Here is a 22,308-nt window from a genome sequence, read left to right as displayed (position 1 = left end):
AAGTACTGTCAGGCCTGGCTGGATGGCATTAAGGAGCCATACAACGACTATACATTATTTACAATATTACATTATTAATTATTAATTGTAACCGGAAGGTTACTGGACAACCCTGCTATACTTGGGCAAGACACTTTACCTGCATAGCCCCCAGTGTACTCACTGGTGTATGGCACTCTTTGCTGGGCTGCCTTAAGCAATTTCCCCATTGTGGGACTAATACAGGTTTCAAATTTTATTTATTAAAATATAGATATTACTGTTTTCTATTGGTCATTGATAAACTTTTGTTTTTCTTTTTGCTACAGAAAAATGATACAGTTATCACTTTTCATCCACAAGGTAAGGAACATTCGAGGCATTTCATGCAGCAATGTCATAAATATTTACTCAACAATTTGATCACATATTTACTCACTAACAGTGATTGCACCTCCGTCAGCTGACATCTAACCTAGACTCTAACTAAAGCTTTTAAATTACACCTTCAACAGGCACATTGACTCTTAAATTAGTGATTTCTGAGCCTGGATTTACTTACAGTGGCTTGCAAAAGTATTCATACCCCTTGAACTTTTCCACATTTTCTCACATTATGCAAAAGTATTCAGCCCCCCTGAGGCAATACGTTGTGGAACCCCCTTTTGCTGCAATTATAGCTGCAAGTCTTTTGGGGTATGTCTCAGTTTTCAGATCTTGCCACAGATTCTCGATTGTATTTAGGTCTGGACTTTGACTGGGTCATTCTAACACATTAATATGTTTCATTTTAAACCATTCCACTGTAGCTTTGGCTTTATGTTTAGGGTTGTTGTCCTGTTGGAAGGTGAATCTCCGCCCCAGTATCAAGTGTTTTGCAGACTCCAACAGGTTTTCCTCCAAGATTGCCCTGTATTTGGCTCCATCCATCTTCCCATCAACTCTGACCTGCTTCCCTGTCCCTGCTGAAGAGAAGCAGCCCCAGAGCACGATGCTGCCACCACCATGTTTGACAGTGGGTATGGTGTGTTCAGAGTGATGTGCAGTGTTAGGTTTCCGCCACATATAGCGTTTTGCATTTAGGCCAAAAAGTTCAATTTTGGTCTCATCTGACCAGAGTGCCTTCTTCCACATGATTGCTAGGTCACTCACATGGCTTCTGGCAAACTGCAAACAGGACTTCTTGTGGTTTTCTTTAACAATGGCTTTCTTAATGCCACTCTTCAATTAAGTCCAGATTTGTGCAGTGCATGACTGATAGTTGTCCCATGGACAGATTCCCCCACCTTAGCTGTAGATCTCTGCAATTCATCCAATTTCAATTTCAGTTTTATTTATATAGCGCATATTACAATCAGACATTGTCTCAAAGCGCTTCACAGGAACCCCCCTAAGAGCACTGTGGCAAGGAAAAACTCCCTTTAAGAGGAAGAAACCTTGAGCAGTCAACTTAAGGGGGAACCAGTCCTGCCGCTAGTCAGAGAGAGAGAGAGAGAGAGAGAGCAGTACAGAGCAAACATGACAGCAAGATGAAACAGTGATTATATTGTAATAGATATCTATATATATCGTTAGTCCATAAGTAGGAATAGTAATTTGGTAGCAAAGATGAGCAGCAGGGGCCAGACTGCAGGTCAGTATGGAGGTCTTGAGACCTGCAAAGAGAGAGAGCGAGAGCGAGGTACAGAACTACGAGGAAGATAGTAAACACAGATTATGAGACGATATTACCCAGTATGATCCAGACTAAGGAGAGTAGAGGAGAGGTCAGAGGGTGAGGGGGAAACCGCTCAGAGGATCGTGTTTGTGCCCCCCGACAACGTAGAGCAAGAGAGACTTCACGGGTCGGACTGCAGGTCAGCATCCAGGTCTTGAGACCAGTGTGAGCCAGACTAAGGAGAGAAAAGGAGAGGTTAGAGGGTGAGAGGGAAACTGCTCAGAGGATCATGTTTGTGCCCCTGACAACGTAGGCCTAGAGCAGCATAGCTGTGCTACACACTAGGTCTAAGGCTAACTGTACGCCTTACTAAACAGAAAAGTTTTAAGTCTAGTCTTAAAGGTGGAGGCAGTGTCTGCCTCTCGGACCCAGATTGGTAACTGGTTCCATAATAGCGGTGCCTGATAGCTGAAAGCTCGTCCTCCCATTCTACTTCTATGAATCCTAGGAACTACAAGTAAAGCTGCACTCAGAGATCTGAGTGTCCTATTAGGAACATATGGTACAATCAGGTCCTGCAGATACAATGGAGATGTTTAGGTCCAAAAACAATGACCTCAGTCTTGTCCGAGTTTAATAGTAAAAAGTTGGAGGACATCCAGTCCTTTATGTCCTTTAGACACGCCTGTAGTCTGACTAGCGGCTCCGTTTCTTCAGGCTTCATGGATAAATACAGCTGGGTATCATCAGACCTAAACCAACCAAACCAAACCTAAACCACAGTCACTATGGGCCTCTTGGCTGCGTCTCTGATCAGTGCTCTCCTTGTTTGGCCTGTTAGTTTAGGTGGATGACCATGTCTCAGTAGGTTTGCAGTTGTGCCATACTCCTTCCATTCGCCGATGATGGACTGAACAGTGGTCTGTGAGATGTTCAAAGCTTGGGAAATCTTTATAGCATAAATCTATATAGCCTAACCCTGCTTTAAATATCACCACAACTTTATTCCTGACCTGTCTGCTGTGTTCCTTGCACTTCATGATGCTGTTTGCGCCCCAATATTCTCTCAACAAACCACAGAGGCCGTCACAGAACAGCTGTATTTGGACTGAGATTAAATTACACACAGGTTGACTGTATCTAGTCATTAGGTCAACATTCGATCAGTCAGAAATCATCAGGCAACTTCTGAAGGCAATTGGATGCATTCAGAGAAAAGGGGGCTGAATACTTTTGCACACTGCACCTTTCAGTTTTTTATTTGTAAAAAAAAAATTAACTCATGTTTAACTTTCTTTCTACGTCACAACTGTATGCCACTTTGTGTTGGTCTTTCACATAACATTCCAATAAAATATATTTATTTTTGTGGGAATAATGTGAGAAAATGTGGAAAAGTTCAAGGGGTATGAATACTTTTGCAAGCCACTGTACAGGCATCCCAGATTAGAGTGTAGAAAGTAATGTTGTGCCCTACTTTGCTTGGATGACTTGGACAGTGTGATTTAATTTTACAATACAGGGCTCTAGACTAACTTTTTGCACTGGTTGCACTGGTGTGCCTAACTTTTTTTCTTAGGTGCACCGCATCACACTTAATCCATATATTTTTGTACGCATCAGTACATTTTGTACATATGAACGGGCTTAATAATCACATATCATCCTAAAATGAATTTGGACCTTGTGTAATGAACACAATACTTTTTAAATGGGCGTTTGTCATGTAACCATGTACTGTAACTCCTTAAAACGAGTGAATCAGCCTTCATGAATGCAACCACACAGGTCAAATAATACTGTCCGTCAGACCTGTTCTGTCTGTTATAATGCTACGAGCACGTCACGCCCCCTCCCTGAACATTACCGGCTCGTTATCATCACTCATTCAGGTCAGCAGCACATTAGCAAAACCTGCATAGTAGCAACAAATCTTCCTCCGCCGCTACATGTTCACCTAAACTGAAGTTTCTGCTGTTCAGCAGCGAAATGTGTCACACAAAAGTCCGGGCCGAAACAAACTTGTTCTTGTTCTCGTCACCTCGGGTAACGTGGAGTATAGAAAAAGCTTTAGCACACAGCATCAGCTCTGCACAGCTTATGTCCACGTTCTTCTTCTTCTGGATTTCCTGCGGTCTCGGCTGACTACAGCAGACACGTTTTCAAAAATACACACACGGGGGTCCCATCCTTCACTGTCTCTGATTGGTTTAGACCACGATATGAGCCTGATGTGTGTCTGTTGTTCAGAGTAATTTGGCTCATTAGATTATGATCAGTCAAAACAAGAGTAATGTCAGTTTGGTAACCTTTTTATTTATAATTTTATGTGGAAAAAGTATAGTTCAGTTTTCTTAAATATATAAATGAAACGGTGAGTCCTTCATATGGAGCATTTCTTGTAAGCTGTTTTTTTTTTAATGCCTGTTCTTTTGTTGTTTATAGAGTCAGTTTTTGAACGATGGAGTCAGATCCCACTTGAAATCAAAAAGGAGGCTGGACAGCGGATGAAAATCTGTGTCTTTTGGCTTCCTATTCTATTGCAGCGGGACGAGTCCAGCAATGCTGTTTGCTGGGCTGCAGAAATAGGTCTAATCAGCTCAAAGTAAGCATTGCTAGCAGCCAACAATTTCCTTCCTGACTGTTTCAGGATGCTAATAAGTTTGTCATTGTCTCTTTGTAGGAACACAGTGGACCTACGTCTGAAGCACCTGCGCAAGATTGAGACAGTGGAGACAATCCTCAGAGCCTTGGAGCAAGGATCTGTAAGTTAACTGAGCCAGAGACTAAAGTTAGTGCCACCATCTCTGCCCATGAGCACAACTAGTGCAGCTCCAATAATTGTCTTAGATGCTGTGTGTGTGGATTTTGAGTTGAGTTGAGAAGGGCCAAAACAATGCTACCACATAAACATGTTCACAAGGAAATCAGGAATATTTGAAGATGGCAAATCAATAAAGAATATAGATAAGGGCAAAATGTGTGAGTTTCTGCTGATGAACATTTGTTTACCATCATTTTAGAACATTGTTTTTGGTTTAAAATGCTGCTTTGTTCTCTGTTCTAGTTGAAAAAGGACCAAAGCAAACATGTTAAACTTGGTAAGTGTTTTTTTTTTCTCAGGGTAGAAAATATAAATTTGAACACATCTGTGTGTGTGTGTAAGGATCAGGGTTGTTGAATTGAACTTGTGGGTGTTGCAGCATCGCACCGTTGAGGTTTTGGATGATGCCTTACACTGGTTGGAGCAAACGGAAGAACCTGACGTACGCACTCGCCTGATGGATCTCGGCCACGGACACACCTGCTTCACAGCTCTTCACTTTATCTTCACAGAGTGTTGGTTACAGTCATGCTCAGCGCTCTGCTTTCATCCACTCACTCTTCTCGTCATTCATGTGAAGCTATTGATTCTTGTTTTGTTTAGTTGCCAAGTATATTCAAGACATGGGAGGACGCCATGAAAAGACCATGAAGTCACTGATGGCTAAACCTGGAAGTTATTCTATAGAATAAATAATATAATATTATATTTATATAATAATATAAAGAAAGCCTAGAGAAGGTTCAGCCTCTTCCTCATAAGCAAGAGGAACAGTTAACTCTGCTCAAGGACAGTAACGAAGAGCTCTCTTTAAAGGTTTCTGAACAGCAGAACCCCATCAACTCCCTGCCGGCTGAAAACACTCTCCATGAACAAGTGAAGGAGAGCGAAGCCAGGCTCAGACAGAAGGAGGTCCAAAAGGAGGAGGACGCAACATCTGAACTCCTCACAAAGGGGTCCTCTAGGAAGGAGCTGAAAAAGGCTAAGAGGCTGCAGAAACAACAGAGAAAGCAGGAGAATAGAAAGAAAGAAGAGGAACTCCTCACACTCCTGTTCTATAAAAAAACCATCGTGGCTGCAGAGACGAGAAGAGTATGATGAACCAGACCTGCAGTATAAAACAAAGAAGAACAAAGTGAATAAGAGGGTAAAAATTAAATTATAAATTAGGGTTCAGGACATAGAGGCCATTATAACAACACAACAACACTCTAAATGATGGAGCTGAAGCCATATGTCCAGCAGTGACCTCAGAGTGACATCATTCAGGTAATAAAAATATGAATCACTGACAGTTTACTTGCTGTTTCTCCTGCACGACGATGATCCTAAACGTCCTACCTCTGTACGTAGAACTGCACATTTTGCTTATTTTATTTTTCCTATTGCTTATTCATATTTTTATTTATTCTTATGCTTAAGTCTACTGTTTCTTTTTTATCTTAATTTAGTTGTGTATGAAGTCATATGAAGGGAACTCGCAAAGTAAGAACTTCATTGCTCAGTGTAACTGTAAAGTGCTGTGCATTTGACAATAAACTTCTTGAATCTTGAATCCTCAGTCCGAAACATTTACACAATCACCAACATGATGTGTAACTAAGATCGTGCAGTAATGTGACTTTCACACCGAGGCCTGTCCTGGTGAAAAGCGCCATGTTAGCTCATTTAATGGAGGAGCTGAAGAAGACTGGACTCCAAGCTGCTCCTGCTGATCATTTATGTTAGGAATAAAACCCAAAATATCAGCTGTTAATCACTCAAGTGCTTTTATTCCTGCAGGAAGGAGCAGTCACATACACAGACAGTTGCCTCTGTAGGAGTGCTCAAGGTCTTTTCAGAGCAGCTCCCTTCTTATACCCTCTGTTATCTAACAGACACAGCTTCTCAGAATACACACATCTTAGAATAGGCACAAGCACAATCATATATGACAGTAACATATCATGTATGAGATCATAGGTGTAACATCACATATATTTCCATAGTAAGACATATGGATAGACTGTCTCCACAAAGTCCAGCAGGCCATGCTGCTGACACAGGTTAGGTTGTTTCCAGAATTCTTCAAACAACTGCTATGCTGGACCTGAAGAACCCTATGTAAGAAACAAAGATATGAAAAGGGGAAGAAGAAGAAACAGGGGCCTGTGCTTCCATTCACATTAAGGGCGGAATAAACAGAAACACTTTCAGTTTCCTTTCCTGAAGATGACACCAAAAACTAAACAAATAAAAAATTTGAAATAAAATCTAATACATTTAAAATAAATACTGGAACATTCACACAACACAAGATTCCATCCAGACTTACTGCAGAACAGTGAGTGAAGATGGATTGCTTCATTTGGCCATCACTAGTCCTGGCTATAATCGAGGAGCGTCAAATTAATCATTACAAAACTGTTTTGATATTTTCCAGAATCACCTGTTGTATGTCCTTACGAACCAAACGTTTGGTAATACAGTAAAATGACGTGTTAAAAGTTTCACCAAGGCATCAGAAAAGGAAACATATTCATCCAAACACCTTTTTTTACAGTCTGTGTAACAGCTGTTGAGACATCAGAAACAATCAAGACGCTTTATTGTCATAGAACAACGAAATTTGGTCCGACAGCTCAGAAAAGGCAATATATACAAAAACACACAATAATACTCAAAACAGAGCTACTCCGCAGTATAATGACATGGTCAAGTCCAGCACGATGTTATAAAGTGCAGCGTAGTGCATACAAGCATATAGACTTTAATGTGTGTCGATACAAATGTCCTTGGGATGCTGTGGACAGGTAATACAATGGCATTGTTTGCACACAAATGGCACAACCATGTTGACTGTTAGCTAGCTAGCAGCTAGCTAGTTGTTAAACTCACAAATCTGAATGCCGTGAATATAGTGAAATGTCTCGTGTGTTATGTTACCGTACTAAAGTCACGTAGTAACCTGCCTGTTTATCTGATGGTTAATGTCCTCTCTATGTGTCAGGCAGGGTTACAGAGCAGTTACTGAAAGCTCAGTTTACTCCCTCAACACTAGGCTTGTGCAAAATCGTATCGTGTGCAATTAATCGTCAGAAAAACTGTAATCGATTAATATTTGCCACTTATCGATTACGGCGATTAGTGCCTCGTCATGATGACGCATTTTTGTGTGCGGCGTAGTCTCACCATCACCCGCGCACATGTGAGCCCACAATAACAATAAAAAGACAGTGGTGTTCAGTTAAATAATGCGGAGCAGCACGTTTCTAACATAAGTTCAACGTCTGTCACCATAAGCCCGAGCACGAAGAAAGCGCAACGAGGACACAACACTACACTACAGCTGTATATAGTGCCGCGACATGCATTAGGTGACGCGTGTAGCGTTGGTTGTTGCTATAGTAACTGAATTTTTGCTCGTATCAAAGGAATAAACTCCGATCTTTATTTACGGACTCCATAGCAACATAGGAAACATTACAACAGCGAAGTCTCCTCCAGCAGATATTGGAAAGAATCCCACTCAGCCGAGAATCCGCGATACGTTTAGTCATTGTGCTCCTTACGACCAAACGAAGCGCTGGAAGAACGTAATGTAGGTTGATTTGCACAGACACACATTTAAATGTGAAATTGTCCGGTTTGTTTGTTTGTTTGTTTTTTCTGCTGCTGTTCTACAGTCTGAGTGAAAACATGCACTAGTGTGGGACATATTCCAGTCACAGGTTCATTTGTGCAGACACATTTTTTAACTTGAAATAATCACTGATGTGACTTTTCTGAACTTTGTTTGTCTATTTGTCTGTTTAATTTTAATGTTGACATGCTTTGTGACCTTAAGATAAAAACATTTGAAGGACAAAGTTACTTTAAATGTTTGCTTCATTATTATTTTGAAGCAGTTTGTGCCTCAATATTATCAATACATATTTCCATGGCTGGTTGGTGCCTACTCACCAGCTTAGCCTGTTGTGAATGAAGTAGTTAACTTGACTGATGATTTGTCGGTATCATGCTAGAACACTGTGTCAATTTAGAGTCAAAAACATGTAAGTGCAACTGTCATCAATTAATCGTCAAATTAATCGTTATCGGCTAAATGCCACAATTAATCGTGATTAATTTTTTTGCCAATATCACCCAACCCTACTCAACACACAGGGCAGCTGCTCACCTTCCACTCTGAGAACAGCTGCTGCTTCTCTCCCTGTCTTTTCCTTTCTGATGTTGTCTGTATAAAAGCATGTTCTATCATATAAAAAGCCGTTTCCCTACTTTTCAAACGGAATCTCTCCTCGTACATGGCTGTGCCTGTGTTTCTCTGCCGGTAGCGATGTTAAATCAGCGTGAGTTCAGTCTGACAGCGTTTTATTTTGAAAATCCACCGGAAACGCTTTTATTCTGGTGCCTGACTTCCTGTCTGCTCGATGTAGTTGGTGCAGACAGAAAAAAAGGTTCGATCGCCACAATCAAAACATACACTTATAAATATAAATAGCGTTACTCCTCCGCTTTGCTAGCCTCAGCTAAGAAGCTAACGCGAACGATGGCTAATGCTAATAGCAGCTACGCTAGCTTACGCAAATAACATCAAAGGCTCCAACAGATGCGTGGTAGAAGGGGGCGTTTTCCTGGTTACCACAGCGCTGCAATACCGTTACTATAGTAACAGACCTAACAAAGCCAGTGGGTTTTTCGAGCGAGAGTAAAACACCGTAAAGAGAACCGTCGGTGCTGGTCGAAGCTGGAGGAGGTAACGTAAGTCCAGCTCATGCTAAAGCCTTACTGTTTGTCACATGACCCCAGGTGAGGTTAGGTTGATGTTAAATCAACTTAGAAAAGTTGGGAGGTAGCTACTGTTTACTTTCAGTTACAGTAGACGGTATTATTTGTCTGAAGACATGTTGTTGCCTTTTCTGCTGCCTCCCCACACACAATGGACATGAGGAGATTCCTAACAAAGACACGGAGAGTTAGAGTTGTTTTCAGCATTAACCCATGTTGTAATAAGGGCCAGGTTAGCTCCTGTTAGCCTGCTAGCTTCAGCCTCGCCTAGCCAGTGCACATAGCCACCTGCTCCTATTCTTATCAGCAAGAATAAAACACATGTGATGGACCGTCAGGACACAGTGGAGCATTATATGAACAGGGAAACACTGATGTAGCAGATAAGGCAGGGCATCATTATAAACACATCCACAAGGTTTGTTGTGAATTGAGCAGTTTTATAAGCAAATAAAAATAAAGACATGCATCTTTTTGTAAGTTAGTATTTTTAGTGTTTCAGTATTATCTGCATTAAGCAGTTTGGTTCATTTTTCTATGGGATTTGCCAGTTTTTTGTCTCTGTAAATGAGAGAAGGCCTCAGATATGGAGGCTGTTAGTGTAGTAGCACCAGTATGTTTGACAAAACTGTTGTTTCACTTGGAATTAGTTTCTGTTTGTCACCGAGTTTTTGTTGAATCTGTCTCTGAAATAGTCATTAAGTGTTTACTGTAGGTAAAATAGTTTAACACTGTTAAAATCACTGTTAAAATCCACAGGAAATCGCAACTACTTCATATTATTATATTTCATAATATACTTATGTACTTTTTTTCAGATCATTCAGAAGGACCGAGACTTGCAGTCACAGACAAAAGGCTTGAGAGCATGCAGCAGTTCGTTAAAGACGTCAGAGAGATGAAGCTCCTGGAAGAAAAACTCAGCGAGCCTCAGATGTCCAAGAAGGAGCAAAAAAATGCAGAAAAGAAGTTGCAGAAAGAACGTGAGGAGAGGGAGAAACAGGAGAAGAAGGATCGTAAGGAGAGGGAGAAACAGGAAAAGAAAGAACGTGAGGAGAGGGAGAAACAGGAGAAGAAGGATCGTAAGGAGAGGGAGAAACAGGAAAAGAAAGAACGTGAGGAGAGGGAGAAACAGGAGAAGAAGGATCGAAAGGAGAGGGAGAAACAAGAGAAGAAGGATCGTAAGGAGAGGGAGAAAGTGGAAAAGAAGCAAAATCCTTCCAGATATGAGGAGCTGGTCTCTAAACTTTGCTCAGTCCAAAGCCAGCTAGAAACTGAGAAGCAGACTGTCCTGGAAAGAGACGGTCTGATCCACAAGCTGGCAGAAGAGAAGTGTTCCCTGCAAGAGGAGCTGGACCAGGCCAACCAGACTGTCCTGGAAAGAGACGGTCTGATCCACAAGCTGGCAGAAGAGAAGTGTTCCCTGCAAGAGGAGCTGGACCAGGCCAACCAGACTGTCCTGGAAAGAGACGGTCTGATCCACAAGCTGGCAGAAGAGAAGTGTTCCCTGCAAGAGGAGCTGGACCAGGCCAACCAGACTGTCCTGGAAAGAGACGGTCTGATCCACAAGCTGGCAGAAGAGAAGTGTTCCCTGCAAGAGGAGCTGGACCAGGCCAACCAGACTGTCCTGGAAAGAGACGGTCTGATCCACAAGCTGGCGGAAGAGAAGTGTTCCCTGCTAGAGGAGCTGGACCAGTCCATCGCTGAAACTGAAGACGTCAGCAAGGAACTGGACCAACGCACTAAAAAATGTGTGGAGTCATTAAATATGCTATCCATTCTGCAAGCTGACGTGGACCAGGCCAACCAGACTGTCCTGGAAAGAGACGGTCTGATCCACAAGCTGGCAGAAGAGAAGTGTTCCCTGCTAGAGGAGCTGGACCAGGCCAACCAGACTGTCCTGGAAAGAGACGGTCTGATCCACAAGCTGGCGGAAGAGAAGTGTTCCCTGCTAGAGGAGCTGGACCAGGCCAACCAGACTGTCCTGGAAAGAGACGGTCTGATCCACAAGCTGGCAGAAGAGAATCGTTCCCTGCAAGAGGAGATGGACCAGTCCATCGCTGAAACTGAAGACGTCAGCAAGGAACTGGACCAACGCACTAAAAAATGTGTGGAGTCATTAAATATGCTATCCATTCTGCAAGCTGACGTGGACCAGGCCAACCAGACTGTCCTGCAAAAAGACGGTCTGAGCCATAACCTGGTGGAGGAGAAGTCACCCCTGGAAGAGGAGCTGAAACTTGAGCAGCAGGCTATAAAAGAAAGCCTAGAGAAGGTTCAGCCTCTTCCTCATGAGCAAGAGGAACAGTTAACTCTGCTCAAGGACAGTAATGAAGAGCTCTCTTTAAAGGTTTCTGAACAGCAGAACCCCATCAACTCCCTGCCGGCTGAAAACGCAGTTCTCCATGAACAAGTGAAGGAGAGCGAAGCCAGGCTCAGACAGAAGGAGGTCCAAAAGGAGGAGGACGCAACATCTGAACTCCTCACAAAGGGGTCCTCTAGGAAGGAGCTGAAAAAGGCTAAGAGGCTGCAGAAACAACAGAGAAGGCAGGAGAATAGAAAGAAAGAAGAGGAACTCCTCACAATCCTGTTCTATAAAAGTCAGGATGAGGATCCGATTTACGAGGTTAATGACGACGAAGGGGAAATTTACCTTCGTTCGTACAGACGCATAGAAGAAAATGATAACTGAAATGAAATATATAATAAAATATATAATAAATACCTAAAGAACATACTACTGTATAAACCTTTATATAGTAAAGAGCATGACATGAATGTTCCAGTATGAATGTACAGTGTCTGAGTGACTGTTACAGTTCAGAGTTCAGTAGTTTGATTGAGACAGGCAGGAATGACTTCCTGTGTCTCTCAGTGGTGCATCGTGGGAGTCGGAGTCTGTTGCTGAACAAGCTCCTGTAGCTGTTCAGTACAGTGTGGAGTGGGTGGGAGGGACAGTCCAGTATGGCCTTTATTTTGGACAACATCCTCCTCTGACACACCTCTGTCAGAGAGTCCAGGTCCTCTCCCACAACATGGCCGGCCTTCCTGATGATTCTGTTGAGTCTGTTGATGTCCCTCACCCTCAGACTGCTGCCCCAGCAGACAACAGCATACATGATGGCACTGGCCACCACAGACTCATAAAACATCCTCATCATCGTCCTGCAGATGTTGAAGGACCTCAGAAAGTAGAGGCGACTTCCTGTAGACAGTGTCCACGTTCTTACTCCAGTCCAGTTTGTGGTCCAAGTGCATTCCCAGGTATTTGTACTCCTCCACCACCTCCACACTGACCCCTTTGATGCTGGTAGGGGTCACTGGAGCCTTTGTCCTCCTCAGATCCAAAACCATAAACCATAAACCAAAAAAAACCATCGTGGCTGCAGAGACAAGAAGAGTATAATGAACCAGACCTGCAGTATAAAACAAAGAAGAACAAAGCGAATTAAAGCTGCAAGCAGCATTGCGGGCCCTCGCGCACCTTGCGATCCGCGGGGCTATTGCTGTCTTCTCTCCTATGCTCTTGTCTCCCATACTCTCCTGTGCTATGCTCTCCTCTCCTCTCATTTGCAGAGATGTACAACAAACACGTTTACAACCAAACTTTCCTGCTACCAGTAGGTGGCGCTATGACCGTATCATCCTAGTAGCATATATATTTGTTCAGACTCGGGTCCATAGCAGTACTGTAAGATTTTGTCCACATTGCATAAAGTACATGGGTAGTACTGCATAAAACACGAGTTCCTTTGTAATGGCGAATGGCCAACTTTGAGGCCACTCCCCCGCCACATGGTAATACTTTTGAAGGAGTTTTGGAATGCGTCTATTCCCTATGGTGTCCTGAGTGGACACAGTGAATTTCTGCTCAATTGCATGAAGTATGTGAGGCGTGAAAAGTTTTGAAGCAGGGTCACAAACAGGCAAAAAATGACCACAAAAGTCAAAATGGCGGACTTCCTGTTGGGTTTGGAGGGGGGGTCCAAGAGACTTTTTTGTGCGTCTTGGGATGATACATATGTGTGCTAATTTTCATGATCCTGTGTCAAATTTGCCAGCGGGGCTACGCATTAGGGCAATAAATACAGTGAGTTCCTTTGTAATGGCAAATGGTCAACTTTGAGGCCACTCCCCCACCACACCGTAAGACTTTTGTAAGAGTTTTGGAATGCGTCTATTCCCTATGGTGTCCTGAGTGGACACAGTGAATTTCAGCTCAATTGCATGAAGTATGCGAGGCATGACAAGTTTTATAGCAGGGTCAGAAAATGGTAAAAATTACAAAAAAAAATCAAAATGGTGGACTTCCTGTTGGGTTTGGAGGGGGGGTCCAAGAGACTTTTTTGTGCGTCTTGGGGTGATACACATGTGTGCTAATTCTCATGATCCTGTGTCAAACTGGCCAGCGGGGCTACGCATTAGGGCAATAAATACAGTGAGTTCCTTTGTAATGGCGAATGGTCAACTTTGAGGCCACGCCCCCGCCACACCGTCAGACTTTTGTAAGAGTTTTGGAATGCGTCTATTCCCTATGGTGTCCTGAGTGGACACAGTGAGTTTTAGCTCATTTGGATGAAGTATGCGAGGCGTGAAAAGTTTTGTAGGAGGGTCACAAATCGCCAAAAATTAACAGAAATTTCAAAATTGCGGACTTCCTGTTGGGTTTGGAGGGGGGGTCCAAGAGACTTTTTTGTGCATCTTGGGGTGATACACATGTGTACCAATTTTCATGACCCTACTCAAAACAGGCCAGGGGGGCAGGCAGAAAAACCTATGAAAACACAACATTTTGTGTAGCCAGTAGGTGGCGCTCTGTCAAAGCCTCAATATTGTTGTATAGATGTGTTTAGGGTCAGACTCTGATCATACATGTGACATTTCGTACAGATCGGACAGAAAACGAAGAAGTTATAGAGACTTTCTGTGTCCTCAGAAATGGTCAAACTTTGAGGCCACGCCCCGGCCACACCGTCAGACTTTTGTAAGAGTTTTGGAATGCGTCTATTCCCTATGGTGTCCTGAGTGGACACAGTGAGTTTTAGCTCATTTGGATGAAGTATGCGAGGCGTGAAAAGTTTTGTAGGAGGGTCACAAATCGCCAAAAATTAACAGAAATTTCAAAATTGCGGACTTCCTGTTGGGTTTGGAGGGGGGGTCCAAGAGACTTTTTTGTGCATCTTGGGGTGATACACATGTGTACCAATTTTCATGACCCTACTCAAAACAGGCCAGGGGGGCAGGCAGAAAAACCTATGAAAACACAACATTTTGTGTAGCCAGTAGGTGGCGCTCTGTCAAAGCCTCAATATTGTTGTATAGATGTGTTTAGGGTCAGACTCTGATCATACATGTGACATTTCGTACAGATCGGACAGAAAACAAAGAAGTTATAGAGACTTTCTGTGTCCTCAGAAATGGTCAAACTTTGAGGCCACGCCCCGGCCACACCGTCAGACTTTTGTAAGAGTTTTGGAATGCGTCTATTCCCTATGGTGTCCTGAGTGGACACGGCGAATTTCAGCTCAATCCGATGAAGTATGCGAGGCGTGAAAAGTTTGGCAGCAGGGTCACACATCGCCAAAAATGGCCACAAACCTTCAAATGGCAGACTTCCTGTTGGGTTTGGAGGGGGGGTCCAAGAGACTTTTTTGTGCGTCTTGAGGTGATACATATGTGTGCCAATTTTCATAATCCTGTGTCAAACCGGCCAGAGGGGCTACGCGTTGGGGGCGCTATAGAGCCATTTTTATATGTGCGTTTCAAAAGTCAGCAAATTTCAAAATTTTTCGGGCGAATGAATTTTTCTACCAAGTTTGGTGAGTTTTTGGGCATGTTAAGGCCCCCAAAAATGCGATCTTAGGGGGGGAAGGAAAAAAAAAATGAAAAATTAAAGCTGCAAGCAGCATTGCGGGCCCTCGCGCACCTTGCGATCCGCGGGGTCAGCGCAGTCTTCTCTCCTATGCTCTTGTCTCCTATACTCTCCTGTCCTATGCTCTCTTTTCGTCTCATTTGCAGAGCTGTACAACAAACACATGTTTACAACCAAACTTTCCTACTACCAGTAGGTGGCGCTATGACCGTATCATCCTATTAGCATATATGTTTGTTCAGACTCAGGTCCATAGCAGTACTGTAAGATTTTGTCCACATGGCATGAAGTATATGGGTAGTACTGTATAAAACACAGCGAGTTCCTTTGTAATGGCGAATGGTCAACTTTGAGGCCACTCCCCCACCACACAGTAATACTTTTGAAAGAGTTTTGGAATGCGTCTATTCCCTATGGTGTCCTGAGTGGACACAGTGAATTTCAGCTCAATTGCATGAAGTATGTGAGGCGTGAAAAGTTTTGAAGCAGGGTCACAAATAGGCACAAAATGGCCACAAAAGTCAAAATGGCGGACTTCCTGTTGGGTTTGGAGGGGGGGTCCAAGAGACTTTTTTGTGCGTCTTGGGGTGATACACATCTGTGCTACTTTTCACGATCCTGTGTCAAAGTGGCCAGAGGGGCTACGCGTTAGGGCAACAAATACAGGGAGTTCCTTTGTAATGGCGAATGGTCAACTTTGAGGCCACGCCCCCACCACACCGTAATACTTTTGTAAGAGTTTTGGAATGCGTCTATTCCCTATGGTGTCCTGAGTGCACACAGTGATTTTCAGCTTGATTGGATGAAGTATGCAAGGCGTGAAAAGTTTTGCAGCAGGGTCACAAATCGCCAAAAATTAACAGAAATTTCAAAATGGCGGACTTCCTGTTGGGTTTGGAGGGGGGGTCCAAGAGACTTGTTTGTGCATCTTGGGGTGATAAACATGTGTGCCAATTTTCGTGACCCTACTCAAAACAGGCCACAGGGGCAGGCAGAAAAACCTATGAAAACACAACATTTTGTGTAGCCAGTAGGTGGCGCTCTGTCAAAGCCTCAATATTGTTGTATAGATGTGTTTAGGGTCAGACTCTGATCATACATGTGACATTTGGTACAGATCGGACAGAAAACGAAGAAGTTATAGAGACTTTCTGTGTCCTCAGAAATGGTCAAACTTTGAGGCCACGCCCCGGCCACACCGTCAGACTTTTGTAAGAGTTTTGGAATGCGTCTATTCCCTATGGTGTCCTGAGTGGACACGGCGAATTTCAGCTCAATCCGATGACGTATGCGAGGCGTGAAAAGTTTGGCAGCAGGGTCACACATCGCCAAAAATGGCCACAAACCTTCAAATGGCGGACTTCCTGTTGGGTTTGGAGGGGGGGTCCAAGAGACTTTTTTGTGCGTCTTGAGGTGATACATATGTGTGCCAATTTTCATAATCCTGTGTCAAACTGGCCAGAGGGGCTACGCGTTGGGGGCGCTATAGAGTCATTTTCCTATGTGCGTTTCAAATGTCAGCAAATTTCAAAATTTTTTCGGCGAATGAATTTTTCTACCAAGTTTGGTGAGTTTTTGGGCATGTTAAGGCCCCCAAAAATGCGATCTAAGGGGGGGAAAGAAAAAAAAAAAAAAAATTAAAGCTGCAAGCAGCATTGCGGGCCCTCGCGCACCTTGCGATCCGTGGGGTCATCGCAGTCTTCTCTCCTATGCTCGCGTCTCCTATACTCTCCTGTGCTATGCTCTCCTCCTCTCATTTCCACAGATATACAACAAACACATGTTTACAACCAAACTTTCCTGCTACCAGTAGGTGGCGCTATGACCGTATCATCCTATTAGCATATATATCTGTTTAGACTCGGCTCCATGGCAGTACTGTAAGATTTTGTCCACATTGCATAAAGTATATGGGTAGTACTGCATAAAACACAGCGAGTTCCTTTGTAATGGCGAATGGTCAACTTTGAGGCCACTCCCCCGCCACACGGTAATACTTTTGTAAGAGTTTTGGAATGCGTCTATTCCCTATGGTGTCCTGAGTGGACACAGTGAATTTCAGCTCAATTGCATGAAGTATGTGAGGCGTGAAAAGTTTTGAAGCAGGGTCACAAATAGGCAAAAAATGGCCACAAAAGTCAAAATGGTGGACTTCCTGTTGGGTTTGGAGGGGGGGTCCAAGAGAGTTTTTTGTGCGTCTTGGGGTGATACACATGTGTGCTAATTCTCATGATCCTGTGTCAAACTGGCCAGCGGGGCTACGCATTAGGGCAATAAATACAGTGAGTTCCTTTGTAATGGCGAATGGTCAAGTTTGAGGCCACGCCCCCGCCACACCGTCAGACTTTTGTAAGAGTTTTTGAATGCGTCTATTCCCTATTGTGTCCTGAGTGGACACAGTGAGTTTTAGCTCATTTGGAGGAAGTATGCGAGGCGTGAAAAGTTTTGTAGGAGGGTCACAAATCGCCAAAAATTAACAGAAATTTCAAAATTGCGGACTTCCTGTTGGGTTTGGAGGGGGGGGTCCAAGAGACTTTTTTGTGCATCTTGGGGTGATACACATGTGTACCAATTTTCATGACCCTACTCAAAACAGGCCAGGGGGGCAGGCAGAAAAACCTATGAAAACACAACATTTTGTGTAGCCAGTAGGTGGCGCTCTGTCAAAGCCTCAATATTGTTGTATAGATGTGTTTAGGGTCAGACTCTGATCATACATGTGACATTTCGTACAGATCGGACAGAAAACGAAGAAGTTATAGAGACTTTCTGTGTCCTCAGAAATGGTCAAACTTTGAGGCCACGCCCCGGCCACACCGTAAGACTTTTGTAAGAGTTTTGGAATGCGTCTATTCCCTATGGTGTCCTGAGTGGACACGGCGAATTTCAGCTCAATCCGTTGAAGTATGCGAGGCGTGAAAAGTTTGGCAGCAGGGTCACACATCGCCAAAAATGGCCACAAACCTTCAAATGGCGGACTTCCTGTTGGGTTTGGAGGGGGGGTCCAAGAGACTTTTTTGTGCGTCTTGAGGTGATACATATGTGTGCCAATTTTCATAATCCTGTGTCAAACCGGCCAGAGGGGCTACGCGTTGGGGGCGCTATAGAACCATTTTTATATGTGCATTTCAAAAGTCAGCAAATTTCAAAATTTTTCGGGCGAATGAATTTTTCTACCAAGTTTGGTGAGTTTTTGGGCATGTTAAGGCCTCCAAAAATGCGATCTCGGAGGGGGAAAAAAAAAAAAAAAAATTAAAGCTGCAAGCAGCATTGCGGGCCCTCGCGCACCTTGCGATCCGCGGGGTCATCGCAGTCTTCTCTCCTATGCTCTCTTCTCCTATACTCTCCTGTGCTATGCTCTCCTCCTCTCATTTCCACAGATATACAACAAACACATGTTTATAACCAAACTTTCCTGCTACCAGTAGGTGGCGCTATGACCGTATCATCCTATTAGCATATATATCTGTTTAGACTCGGCTCCATGGCAGTACTGTAAGATTTTGTCCACATTGCATAAAGTATATGGGTAGTACTGCATAAAACACAGCGAGTTCCTTTGTAATGGTGAATGGTCAACTTTGAGGCCACTCCCCCACCACACGGTAATACTTTTGAAAGAGTTTTGGAATGCGTCTATTCTCTATGGTGTCCTGAGTGGACACAGTGAATTTCAGCTCAATTGCATGAAGTATGCGAGGTATGAAAAGTTTTATAGCAGGGTCAGAAAACGGTAAAAATTACAAAAAAAATCAAAATGGCGGACTTCCTGTTGGGTTTGGAGGGGGGGTCCAAGAGACTTTTTTGTGCGTCTTGGGGTGATACACATGTGTGCTAATTTTCATGAACCTGTGTCAAACTGGCCAGCGGGGCTACACATTAGGGCAAAAAATACAGCGAGTTCCTTTGTAATGGCGAATGGTCAACTTTGAGGCCACGCCCCCGCCACACCGTCAGACTTTTGTAAGAGTTTTGGAATGCGTCTATTCCCTATGGTGTCCTGAGTGGACACAGTGAGTTTTAGCTCATTTGGATGAAGTATGCGAGGCGTGAAAAGTTTTGTAGCAGGGTCACAAATCGCCAAAAATTAACAGAAATTTCAAAATGGCGGACTTCCTGTTGGGTTTGGAGGGGGGGGTCCAAGAGACTTTTTTGTGCATCTTGGGGTGATAAACATGTGTGCCAATTTTCGTGACCCTACTCAAAACAGGCCACAGGGGCAGGCAGAAAAACCTATGAAAACACAACATTTTGTGTAGCCAGTAGGTGGCGCTCTGTCAAAGCCTCAATATTGTTGTATAGATGTGTTTAGGGTCAGACTCTGATCATACATGTGACATTTCGTACAGATCGGACAGAAAACGAATAAGTTATAGCGACTTTCTGTGTCCTCAGAAATGGTCAAACTTTGAGGCCACGCCCCGGCCACACCGTCAGACTTTTGTAAGAGTTTTGGAATGCGTCTATTCCCTATGGTGTCCTGAGTGGACACGGCGAATTTCAGCTCAATCCGATGAAGTATGCGAGGCGTGAAAAGTTTGGCAGCAGGGTCACACATCGCCAAAAATGGCCACAAACCTTCAAATGGCGGACTTCCTGTTGGGTTTGGAGGGGGGGTCCAAGAGACTTTTTTGTGCGTCTTGAGGTGATACATATGTGTGCCAATTTTCATAATCCTGTGTCAAACCGGCCAGAGGGGCTACGCGTTGGGGGCGCTATAGAGCCATTTTTCTATGTGCATTTCAAAAGTCAGCAAATTTCAAAATTTTTAGGGCGAATGAATTTTTCTACCAAGTTTGGTGAGTTTTTGGGCATGTTAAGGCCCCCAAAAATGCGATCTAAGGGGGGGAAAGAAAAAAAAAAAAAAAAAAAAATAATAATCCTAAGGGTTTCAATAGGGCTCTTGCACCATTCGGTGCTCGGGCCCTAATAATAATCCTAAGGGTTTCAATAGGGCTCTTGCACCATTCGGTGCTCGGGCCCTAATAATAATCCTAAGGGTTTCAATAGGGCTCTTGCACCATTCGGTGCTCGGGCCCTAATTAAAGCTGCAAGCAGCATTGCGGGCCCTCGCGCACCTTGCGATCCGCGGGGTCAGCGCAGTCTTCTCTCCTATGCTCTTGTCTCCTATACTCTCCTGTCCTATGCTCTCTTTTCGTCTCATTTGCAGAGCTGTACAACAAACACATGTTTACAACCAAACTTTCCTACTACCAGTAGGTGGCGCTATGACCGTATCATCCTATTAGCATATATGTTTGTTCAGACTCAGGTCCATAGCAGTACTGTAAGATTTTGTCCACATGGCATGAAGTATATGGGTAGTACTGCATAAAACACAGCGAGTTCCTTTGTAATGGCGAATGGTCAACTTTGAGGCCACTCCCCCACCACACAGTAATACTTTTGAAAGAGTTTTGGAATGCGTCTATTCCCTATGGTGTCCTGAGTGGACACAGTGAATTTCAGCTCAATTGCATGAAGTATGTGAGGCGTGAAAAGTTTTGAAGCAGGGTCACAAATAGGCACAAAATGGCCACAAAAGTCAAAATGGCGGACTTCCTGTTGGGTTTGGAGGGGGGGTCCAAGAGACTTTTTTGTGCGTCTTGGGGTGATACACATCTGTGCTACTTTTCACGATCCTGTGTCAAAGTGGCCAGAGGGGCTACGCGTTAGGGCAACAAATACAGGGAGTTCCTTTGTAATGGCGAATGGTCAACTTTGAGGCCACGCCCCCACCACACCGTAAGACTTTTGTAAGAGTTTTGGAATGCGTCTATTCCCTATGGTGTCCTGAGTGGACACAGTGATTTTCAGCTTGATTGGATGAAGTATGCGAGGCGTGAAAAGTTTTGTAGCAGGGTCACAAATCGCCAAAAATTAACAGAAATTTCAAAATGGCGGACTTCCTGTTGGGTTTGGAGGGGGGGTCCAAGAGACTTTTTTGTGCATCTTGGGGTGATACACATGTGTACCAATTTTCATGACCCTACTCAAAACAGGCCAGGGGGGCAGGCAGAAAAACCTATGAAAACACAACATTTTGTGTAGCCAGTAGGTGGCGCTCTGTCAAAGCCTCAATATTGTTGTATAGATGTGTTTAGGGTCAGACTCTGATCATACATGTGACATTTCGTACAGATCGGACAGAAAACGAAGAAGTTATAGAGACTTTCTGTGTCCTCAGAAATGGTCAAACTTTGAGGCCACGCCCCGGCCACACCGTCAGACTTTTGTAAGAGTTTTGGAATGCGTCTATTCCCTATGGTGTCCTGAGTGGACACGGCGAATTTCAGCTCAATCCGTTGAAGTATGCGAGGCGTGAAAAGTTTGGCAGCAGGGTCACACATCGCCAAAAATGGCCACAAACCTTCAAATGGCGGACTTCCTGTTGGGTTTGGAGGGGGGGTCCAAGAGACTTTTTTGTGCGTCTTGAGGTGATACATATGTGTGCCAATTTTCATAATCCTGTGTCAAACCGGCCAGAGGGGCTACGCGTTGGGGGCGCTATAGAGCCATTTTTATATGTGCATTTCAAAAGTCAGCAAATTTCAAAATTTTTCGGGCGAATGAATTTTTCTACCAAGTTTGGTGAGTTTTTGGGCATGTTAAGGCCTCCAAAAATGCGATCTCGGAGGGGAAAAAAAAAAAAAAAAAAAAAAAAAAAAAAAAAAAAAAAAATAATAATCCTAAGGGTTTCAATAGGGCTCTTGCACCATTCGGTGCTCGGGCCCTAAAAAAAAAAAAAAAAAAAAAAATTAAAGCTGCAAGCAGCATTGCGGGCCCTCGCGCACCTTGCGATCCGCGGGGTCATCGCAGTCTTCTCTCCTATGCTCTCGTCTCTTATACTCTCCTGTCCTATGCTCTCCTCCTCTCATTTCCACAGATATACAACAAACACATGTTACAACCAAACTTTCCTGCTACCAATAGGTGGCGCTATGACCGTATCATCCCATTAGCATATATATTTGTTCAGACTCGGGTCCATAGCAGTACTGTAAGATTTTGTCCACATTGCATGAAGTATATGGGTAGTACTACATAGAATAGAGCGAGTTCCTTTGTAATGGCGAACGGTCAACTTTGAGGCCACTCCCCCGCCACACGGTAATACTTTTGAAAGAGTTTTGGAATGCATCTATTCCCTATGGTGTCCTGAGTAGACACAGTGAATTTCAGCTCAATTGCATGAAGTATGTGAGG

The sequence above is a fragment of the Parambassis ranga genome, unplaced genomic scaffold (assembly GCF_900634625.1).
Source record: "Parambassis ranga unplaced genomic scaffold, fParRan2.1 scaffold_122_arrow_ctg1, whole genome shotgun sequence".
NCBI classification, from domain to species: Eukaryota; Metazoa; Chordata; class Actinopteri; family Ambassidae; genus Parambassis; species Parambassis ranga.
This window is presented reverse-complemented; position numbering follows the sequence as displayed.